The sequence below is a fragment of the Phanerochaete carnosa genome (assembly GCF_000300595.1).
Source record: "Phanerochaete carnosa HHB-10118-sp unplaced genomic scaffold PHACAscaffold_6, whole genome shotgun sequence".
Lineage (NCBI taxonomy): Eukaryota > Fungi > Basidiomycota > Agaricomycetes > Polyporales > Phanerochaetaceae > Phanerochaete > Phanerochaete carnosa.
Window position 1 is genome coordinate 1,608,802 of NW_006767633.1, and position 9,797 is coordinate 1,618,598.

Here is a 9,797-nt window from a genome sequence, read left to right on the forward strand (position 1 = left end):
GAGCAGTGTTTTGAAGTCTGACACTAATCAGATCTTTTTGGAAGCAGCTACTGGAATGCTGTGCTATGTCCATGACATTGGTATTGGCAGCGTAGTAGTGCAAGGCTAGGCTTGAATTTAGACTGGTGAGCTAAAGTCTGGCCATTGCTAGCTGAACCCAAGGTGTCACCTAGATTAAAGTTCTGAGCCTGCAATGTGATGGGTGTCTCATCTGTTATAGATTTTTTGGGCTGTCACTAGAGTGGATATCCAATGTTGATCAGAGTGTGAGGTGTGGGCCCAGAGAGTCATGTGTGATAACACATCTGAGCTGCTACTAGAATGACAGAGTCTAAATTATTGGCATAGTTACGATAGTAAGCCAATGATGTGACTGTTGAGTTAGAATGTCTGATATAGCCAGAGTTAAATGTCCATTGTCAATTCAACTCCTAATGGCAATTGTAGGACTGTATTACCAGGGCAGCTATTTACTGAAACAGTGTGAAAGTCTGCAGCTGATAAGTCAGTGTATAATGTGTGTCAGGCCAATAAAGGTCAGATGTCCGATACTGATTGGACTCCAAAGAGTGGGAGTCAGATTTGATGACATGTGTAAGGCCAGTGAAGGTTAAGTGTTTGATGTTGATCAAACACCACTGGAAGATGTCAGAGAGCTGTGCAGATAGCCTTTTTGATGGTGGTGTTATGCAGATGCATCAGGCACATTAATGTGCTGATGTGCTACAGAGGCATGAGAGTAAACTGGCACTAACACAAGAGTTTAGGCATTGATAATGTTCTAGACATTGTACAAATCAGGGAAAATTTGTAGAAATATGAAGAAAAATACAGAGCAGAGCTATGTCCACAACAACAGCCAATGAGTGTGCAAATTCCACCAGATGAAAGATGAGGTACACATTGAGTTTGTACTACTTACTACCTTCTTTTTGCCCCAGCCCTTTGCCTTAGCATCAATTGACCTTTCAGTGTTCTTCTACAACAACTTGTTCTGATACATCATCTGGAAAAGCTCACAATGTTAATTACTACTCAATAGTACTAATTAACACTAATTAATACAGTAACATTAATTAACTAACCCCCTCTATTATGTTTACATTTCTAATAGTAAATTAACACTAACGTAGTAACTCATTCATGAACTGTTCATGAGCTGTTCATTAGCTATTCATTTGATATTCATCAACTGTTATTTGATGTTAATGAGCTGTTATCTCTTGTTAATAGGCTGTTATTTTAGTATTTTTAGCTTCAAAATCAATGTACCAAACTCAAATATAATTTTAGACAGATTTCTTATGCTATACAACATATTGATAGCTCTATACAAGCATAATATTCAGAAAAAAGAAAAAAAAGAATGGCCCCAATAAAAATTGAACCCCAGTTTCACTACTTTCAAGCTATCTTTTGAAATATGCACACTTTAACCACTGAGCCATAAAGCTCACATAAACTTTACACTTCAATGTTTCTATATACACTCAGCTAACAACTTATAAATAATTTCTAAGTGCAATCTAGAAGTTTAACGCACATTCACACTTCTAGGTCTAAATATATCTGTTGCCCTTGTATATAATGCTAGATGTACAATATTTGATACAACCATCATTTGCTAATATAACAACCTTTAATATATACAGTAGCTTTTTGCAATAGAATATTAACTATTGCTTTAGCTACTGAATTTGCTGGTTAAAATAACATGTTTGTAGTATGTATATAGTAATAAATAAAGTGCAAAATAAATATAACATTCTACAATACACATACAGTAGTATATAGCATATTAGATAGTACTTAGCAAAAAAAAACAATTTGCTATTCTTGCAATAAAATATGGATGATTGTCTATGTATATAAAATATGTTAGTGATGTTAAAAGCTGTATATATTACCATTTGCTCTAAGACTAGCATTTTATTCTATTACTTGTGTTTACAAAATGTATTACTGCAATCTTTGACAATTAGCAATTTGAAATATGAGATATAAACATAAAAACCTCTTTTAAATGATCTATTTGTATTTAATAATGTTATATATATTTGAACGCATAATTGGCGCTTAAATAACATTTTAATACATTTTTAAAACAGCTTCATTATCAAATATAGTTTAATAAGATGTTACAAATTATACTTACTTTTATAGCTTACTTTAAATACTAATAATATCTAGTTAATGTTATTTGTAATTACATCTTTTTGAACTACAAATACAATAATTAGATTAAAAACTAAAATAGATAACTATAAGAGCAAATACTATAAATCAGCATAAGTTAAAACTAAACTTATTAACAGTAGTCAAAGTAAAAAAGTAAAAAAAGCCATTTAAAGCTGCAAATGACTTTATACATACTACAAAATATACATGACTGTTTAAAATAATGCACGACACTGCAAAGAAAGATCACAGTTTTGCTATATTTTTCTTACAATTACTATGGCAAACTAAATAGTATATATATAACTCTTACACTAGAATACTAGTAGCATCTTTCTCAGGTATTACTTTGATACAAATACTGAGTGTGCAAAAATGTAGCAAAAATGGCTGGAAAATAGGCATATATTATAATAACTATGAAATACTACAAATTACCAGATCAAATATAACTGTGCTTTAGCAAAATTCTATACTATGTGACACTGCTATAATATATTGAAAATATGACATATTATTGAAATAGCTAAGCTATGAAGATTTTTATATTTGTTAAATAATAAAGACATGCATATACACTTATCTTTAAATAGCACCAATAATAGCTGAAGTATGTGTAATATAATATTAAATGTATCTTTCAATAAAGAATATTTTGTATATTTATTATAAAAACATTAAGCTAATATTTGCAGAGCAAATTAGTACTAATAGTATACTAATAATAAATAATGAACTAATGAGTGTAAGTAATATGTAGCTAACATATGTAATATGCAAAGAACTTATAATTAATATTGAAAGAACAAATTAACATTAGATTATATTAATAACAAACAATGATCCATTGAGCATATATAATGTGTAGCTAACAAAAATAGTATACAAAGAACTTGCAGCTAACATATTGAGAACAGATTAACATTTATAGTATAACATTAACAGATAGTGTACTGCTTAGCAAAATAAGTATATAGCTAACAAGAAAAGTATACAAAGAGTGTATAAATAGCATTCTAAGAACAAATTAGCAAATATAATGTACCTTTAATACAAATAGTATACAAGAACTTATGATTTTCATTCAGAGAACAAATTAGCAAATATTATATAATTTGAACAAATGATGAACTGTTTAGCAAATATAGTGTACAGCTAACAAAAATAGAATAATAAGAACTTCAGATTAGTATTCACACAATGAAATAACAGTTTCAACATTTTTATAACAAACAGAGAACTAATTAACATATTTAACAAACTAAAAGTTTTGCACTAATGAAGAGAGAACAAATTAGCTGATATAAGATGCAGTTACCGTATCTTACATATAAAGAGTGTTGACTGAACTCATTTAGCTAATTATCTCTCATCTAACAAGGCAAGAATAAAATAATATCTTATGAATGTTGAAAGAGCACCCATTACTGCTAATTACTGTTGAATTAATAAACTGAGTTTTTCCAGATGGCAGAGAGCTGCTTCTGCTTTCTTGCAGATCTTGGCCATGTGATTAAGTCTGTCATTCAGCGCAGGGATACTAAAGTGTTTCCTGGCTAGAACAGTGAAGTTGGGCCTGTATCTGTAGAGGACTTCGAAGAGGGAATGTCTGTTACTGGCATGCACTCATGAATTGAGTACAAACTTGACTATGGGCAGCCATTCATCCCAGTCATCTTGGCATTGTGAACAGAATAGCTGGAGGAATTTAGATACCTTGGTGTTCTTTCTTTCAACTTTGCCATTGCCTTCTGAATGGTAGGCTGTAGTTACACCCGACTCAATACCAAGTTGTTTGTATAAACTTCGCATAAAGCAAGCAGCGTATTATGGTCCACGATCAGAGAATATTTTGTGTGGGAGATTGTGATGTCTGAATACTTTGCAGAAGTATATTTCAGACGCCCCTTTGGCTGTAAAGATCATATGACAGGGTGCAAAATGTACTTGATCACTGTAGTGATCGACATAGACAGTGATGGCATTATATTTTCTTGGAGACTTGGTTTGAGGAAGAGGACCAATCATATCAACTCTGATATGCTGCCAGAGACCATTAAGGACCTCTTGTGGCGTGAGAGTTGCTTTAAAGTGTTTGGCACCTTTGTACCTCTGACACTTATCATATCCAGCCACATATTGTGCGATGATGGAGTTCATACCTGGCCACCAGTAATAACAGAACACTAGTTCAATAGTCCTGTGTTTTTCTGAATGTCCAGCTGTAGGGGTATTGTGGCAAGACTCAATGATTCTGTTACGAAGGATAGCCTATTTGGGATGTAGAGCTTGCTTTTGTAGTAGATGAGACAGTCATTCTCTTGCCATTTGGTGAGCCTGCTAACTAGCTTATGAGGGCCTTTTGCTCAAATACTAGAGAGTGCTATGGAGACCTCATCGTCTAGAAAGGTAACATTGCGAACTTCTTGTTCTAGCAGAGAGCTTGTAATAAAGGCTGTAGCAGCCAACCATGCAAAGTGTCCTGAGTGGTCAGAGGTGGTGCTTATGAACTTGTCATCCGACAATACAGCTTGCATCTGATTGTTCATGTCATTTAAAATATACTGAGTGCTAGAACAAGAAAGAGAATCTGCAATGAGGTAAGTTTTTCCGGGTTTGTGAGAAAGCACGAAGTCATAGTCAGCAAGTTCAAGAGCCCACCAGGCTTGCCGGTGCGTGAGTCACTGCGCTGTACACCAGTATTGGAGATTGACGTGATTGGTCCAGATTTCAAATGGCCTGGGTAGTTCTTTTCTTTGTTCTGCTTGACTGCGACGTTTTGTGAATAGGTGTAGCCAGCTAAATAATAAACTTTGTCTGTAACATTGTCAAGCAAGCCAGTCTTCATCCAGGCCTGGCATTTTGCTTGATTAGCTTTGACTTTAGTAAAACATGGTGACACAGAAAAATCAGGCGATGCTTCTGAGCTGTCAGGAAGTGTCATTTCGCTTGTCTCCCAGTTTATAGTGAGGTTGACTTTCTTCAACTATGGCAGTCTGAGAATGACATTTTTAAGGCCAATGTCTGTAATGAAGAAATCATATTCTTCAGAAGCTCGTGATCTGATCTTGACTCTGAGCTTGGCATAATGTGTGATGGTGCCAGTGCTGTTAGTAGAGCTGTCAATGTTTTGGAGGCCAATCTGTTGTTTAAGTGGTTATTTATAGATGTTATTTTCACGTGCAAATTTCCTATGTATGAAGTAGCTGGTGGTACCAGAGTCAATCATAGCAGGAGTGCGTAAAGACTTGTTCATTCCAGATATTGTTATAAAAACACAGAAGTGCAATGAGAGGTGATCTATAAATGATACAGTACACAATAAGATGTAATCCAAAGGATCAGAGTCTGAATAAATTGGAGCTGACGCTGTTGAAGGCCGCTTATCTAAACTGGGTGCCAGAGCTACAACTCTAGTCTGAACCCTTGCTAAAAACTCTGGCTAAGCTTTGCCATTAGCTCAGCTTGTTGCTTCTGCATTAGGATGATCATGTCTTTGAGACCAGCAATGTTGGTGGTGGAGTCTTGAAATGCAGAGATCAATGCAGACAATGAGGGGCTAGTCGACAAAGTAGCTCTGACAAAATGCAACTTTGCAGGCTGTCCAGCGAGGCAGGAGAGACAGAGCTTTTTCTAGTGATCAGTTTTATTGCAATGCTGGTACTTAGTGTCTTTGTGTGAAGCTTCTGCTTTGTGACCTTTGGACCCACAAATGCGGCGGCAACTGACCATCAGTTTGTTAAACTGCCACTTGATTTCCACTGGGTCTTTGAGATCTTGGAAGAAGTCATCAAAGTGGGAGGTGGTGATGTCAGCAAAGAGGGCGACATCAATGTCCATTGCATTTGGATTGCAGAAACCAAAGGAGTGAGATGTCGATGGCTAAGGCTGCGAGACTGGTTTGCTTTGATTGGCTGCCAAGTCTGCTTTCTGCAAGTCAATTGTTGCATCGTATGTTTTAACTGTCGTGTAGTCCGTAGCCAAGGTGGAGAAGTAGAGCAGCCGATTGATGTAATCGGAGTTCATACTAGACTTGAGGTGGTCATACAGATTGTTATCTAATCAGCCGATGTGTTGAGAGTATATTTTGAACTCTGAAAGGTAGTTCACAAACATCCAATTGCTCTGCCTGATCAACATGAGTTTCTGTTTGGCCTCGTTTTTGACATTCACAGGCTCAAATTTAGCCAAAAACTGTTTGACAAATTTTGTCCACAAGAAATTAAACAAAGTGCATCTGTCTGCAAGTTCCTCGATGTGTAGGCAAACTCAGACCGCAGCATCATCTGTCATGAATGAAAGAATTACACTGATCATTTTGATCGCATCTATCAACCAGTTACCATTCACATTATAGTGGATAACATCATTGGTATCACATTGCACAAATATTTCCTTGTTTGCTCTGACATAGACACGGAAGGCGCTGCGGAAGAGTTTGGCTTTTTCCAAAGATTTACCGTCAAACGTAGCAGGTTTTTTGACAACAGATTAGTACTGGGCAGAGGAAACTGATGCGGTCGTGGTTGGATGCACATTTGCAATAAACCGATTCACATTAGTCGTGAGATCATTGACATTTTGGATGAGTGTGGCTATAAGATCCATTATATCTTGCATTGTTGTCTGATAAACCGATGCAGGAGGGTTGGCTGGAAGGTCAATAGAGTGATTGACTGGAGTGTTCCAGTCCAGAGGTCTGTTGATGGGTCTATTTATTTCACCAGTTGTTGGACCGAGATTGTTGAGGGTAAGTTTGCTGTGATTGGTGATGTGCTCATCTAGACTGTGTCGCTGGTAGATTTCTTGTTCTTGTTCTCTGTTTATGAACAGCCAAGGCAGTTTTTCAACAGTGATAGACGCAGTGGGATGTTCATAGCAGTGATTTGGGCAGAGATAATTTATACAAGTGTTTAGATTTCAATTGTCATCGATGTGGCAATCTCGAGCCTCCTAGAAGTGATAGATGTGAGATTGCACAGCGCATGCTAAATGAGGATCTGCCACTGTGTCTGATTTGTCTGAGAGTATGGAAAACAGGTTTATAGAGAGTGGAAAGTGAGTTCTTAGAATAATTGTACTGTTTCCAGCTTGACAAGGTGCTCGAGCGTGTAGTCTAGTATATATGGGTTAAGAATTCCTTTCTCATCATAATCTATGTATTTGAAAAGGATGTATTCATTCAGTTTTACTACTTTAGTCAAAATATCCGTTATTCCAAACTGCACAAAGCACTTTAAAAATCCAGACTCAGTTGTGCCACAGTCCTTTGAATGAAATACTGCTGATTTTCTTTAATCCCAAGTCCCAGCGGTTCCACTCCATGATACTGATGATATAGGACACATTCTTGAAAGTGCAGTCAAGGTGAACAAAGCAATCTCAGAGTTTGAAGACAGTGCTAATGTTGTCAAAGAGGACGTCCGAGCAATCAAGTGTTTCAAGGACATTGAACCATTTGAGAGTGGCAGTGAACTTTGGTGTGAAGATGTGAGTGAGGTCGGCGGCCGTGTGTTTGGAGAAGTCAATGGTGACTGGCTTTGGGGCAATGGGGGTGTAAGTGGAGACAACAATAAGACGATCTGCCAGAAAGCAGCTAGAAGAAGCGCTAGCATGCACATTTTGTCTAGCGCAGGTTTGGTCTCACTATGCTTGATAGTGTTGGCAATCATTATAAGCGACTAGCTTGGCATGCTCAATGGCATCCCAGTTGATGCTCGGAAGCAAGGTGGACAAAGGCAGAAGTGTGGAGACGTGCTGAACAACAGTGTTGAGTTCAGCAGTGGTGTACTGATTGGGAGCGCCTACTTCGCACTCTCGACTGAGTTGGTCAAAGATGGCTTCAGGCAGTGCGCAGCGGAGGTGGGAGTGATGCTTGTCCGTATAGCGTTTAAATGCGCAAAGGTGGTCAGGCAAATTCTTGGGCACTGGATTTATGCAGAGATCAGTGCTGAACACGTACGTCTGCCATTAATTGCCAAAGAGACTTGCTCTTTAAATGGAGGGAATAAACTTTTTTAAAACTGTGCACGGAGCACTGGATAGAGGGGATAGAGTCCAACACAAAGATCTCAACCTAATGTTGTGGACTGGTGTCAACGTAACACGAGAAATGGCTATGCAGATCTAACTACTAGGCAACACAAAGCACAGTCTCGTGATAATTGCTCTGACTTGTTTAGCTAGTCCAATAACCAAGAGTGTCATTAGTAAGTATACTACGATACAAACAAAAGCTTACCTAGTCCAATAACCAAGAAGTTAAGATGAGGCTAGATAACAACAAAGGAGACCCTTATATATTGTTCAGATTGCGCACAGACCAGGCATTACCTAAGCAACTGTAGCTGTGGCATTTGCTAGTATCTAGGAGACTTCAGTGAGAAACAGGGGCTGGTGTGTCATATTGTATGACATTGTTGGGCCAACAAGGATTGAATGTCTATTGCTGATCGGACGCGGAGATAGGAAGTCCAATGGAGGTCAGAGCGTAGCTATTACCAAAGAAGTGTGATGCAGTGGCAAGGTAGCAGCTATGTAGGTGTGTTTGATGTGCTAATGTATGCTCATCAGTGATGCAATCCTGAGGTGTTTTAGCATACAACTAGAACTTGTAAACTGGTGCCAGTGTACCAACAATGTTTGGAGGGTCATATAAACGTGGAATAAATTGGAGAAAATTAGAGAAAATGGAAAAATAATAGCAGGCTGGAGCTGTGTCCACGACAAAAAAGTCTCTTCTAAAACATCTACAGCTCTTCCAATATTGTAATTGTACAACTGTTCTAGATATCTATAAGATCTGTCCTAAGAGTTTAAAGAGTCTGAAATACACACAAACCCTTTGTAGAGTTTGTGAGGCCTGGCAAAAAAAAACACATTTGTTGTGGGCATAGCTCTGCTCTGTATTTTTCTCCATATTTCTACAATTTTCCCCTGGTTTGTACAATGTCTAGAACATTATCAATGCCTAAACTCTTGTGTTAGTGCCAGTTTACTCTCATGCCTCTGTAGCACATCAGCACATTAATGTGCCTGATGCATCTGCATAACACCACCATCAAAAAGGCTATCTGCACAGCTCTCTGACATCTTCCAGTGGTGTTTGATCAACATCAAACACTTAACCTTCACTGGCCTTACACATGTCATCAAATCTGACTCCCACTCTTTGGAGTCCAATCAGTATCGGACATCTGACCTTTATTGGCCTGACACACATTATACACTGACTTATCAGCTGCAGACTTTCACACTGTTTCAGTAAATAGCTGCCCTGGTAATACAGTCCTACAATTGCCATTAGGAGTTGAATTGACAATGGACATTTAACTCTGGCTATATCAGACATTCTAACTCAACAGTCACATCATTGGCTTACTATCGTAACTATGCCAATAATTTAGACTCTGTCATTCTAGTAGCAGCTCAGATGTGTTATCACACATGACTCTCTGGGCCCACACCTCACACTCTGATCAACATTGGATATCCACTCTAGTGACAGCCCAAAAAATCTATAACAGATGAGACACCCATCACATTGCAGGCTCAGAACTTTAATCTAGGTGACACCTTGGGTTCAGCTAGCAATGGCCAGACTTTAGCTCCACCAGTCT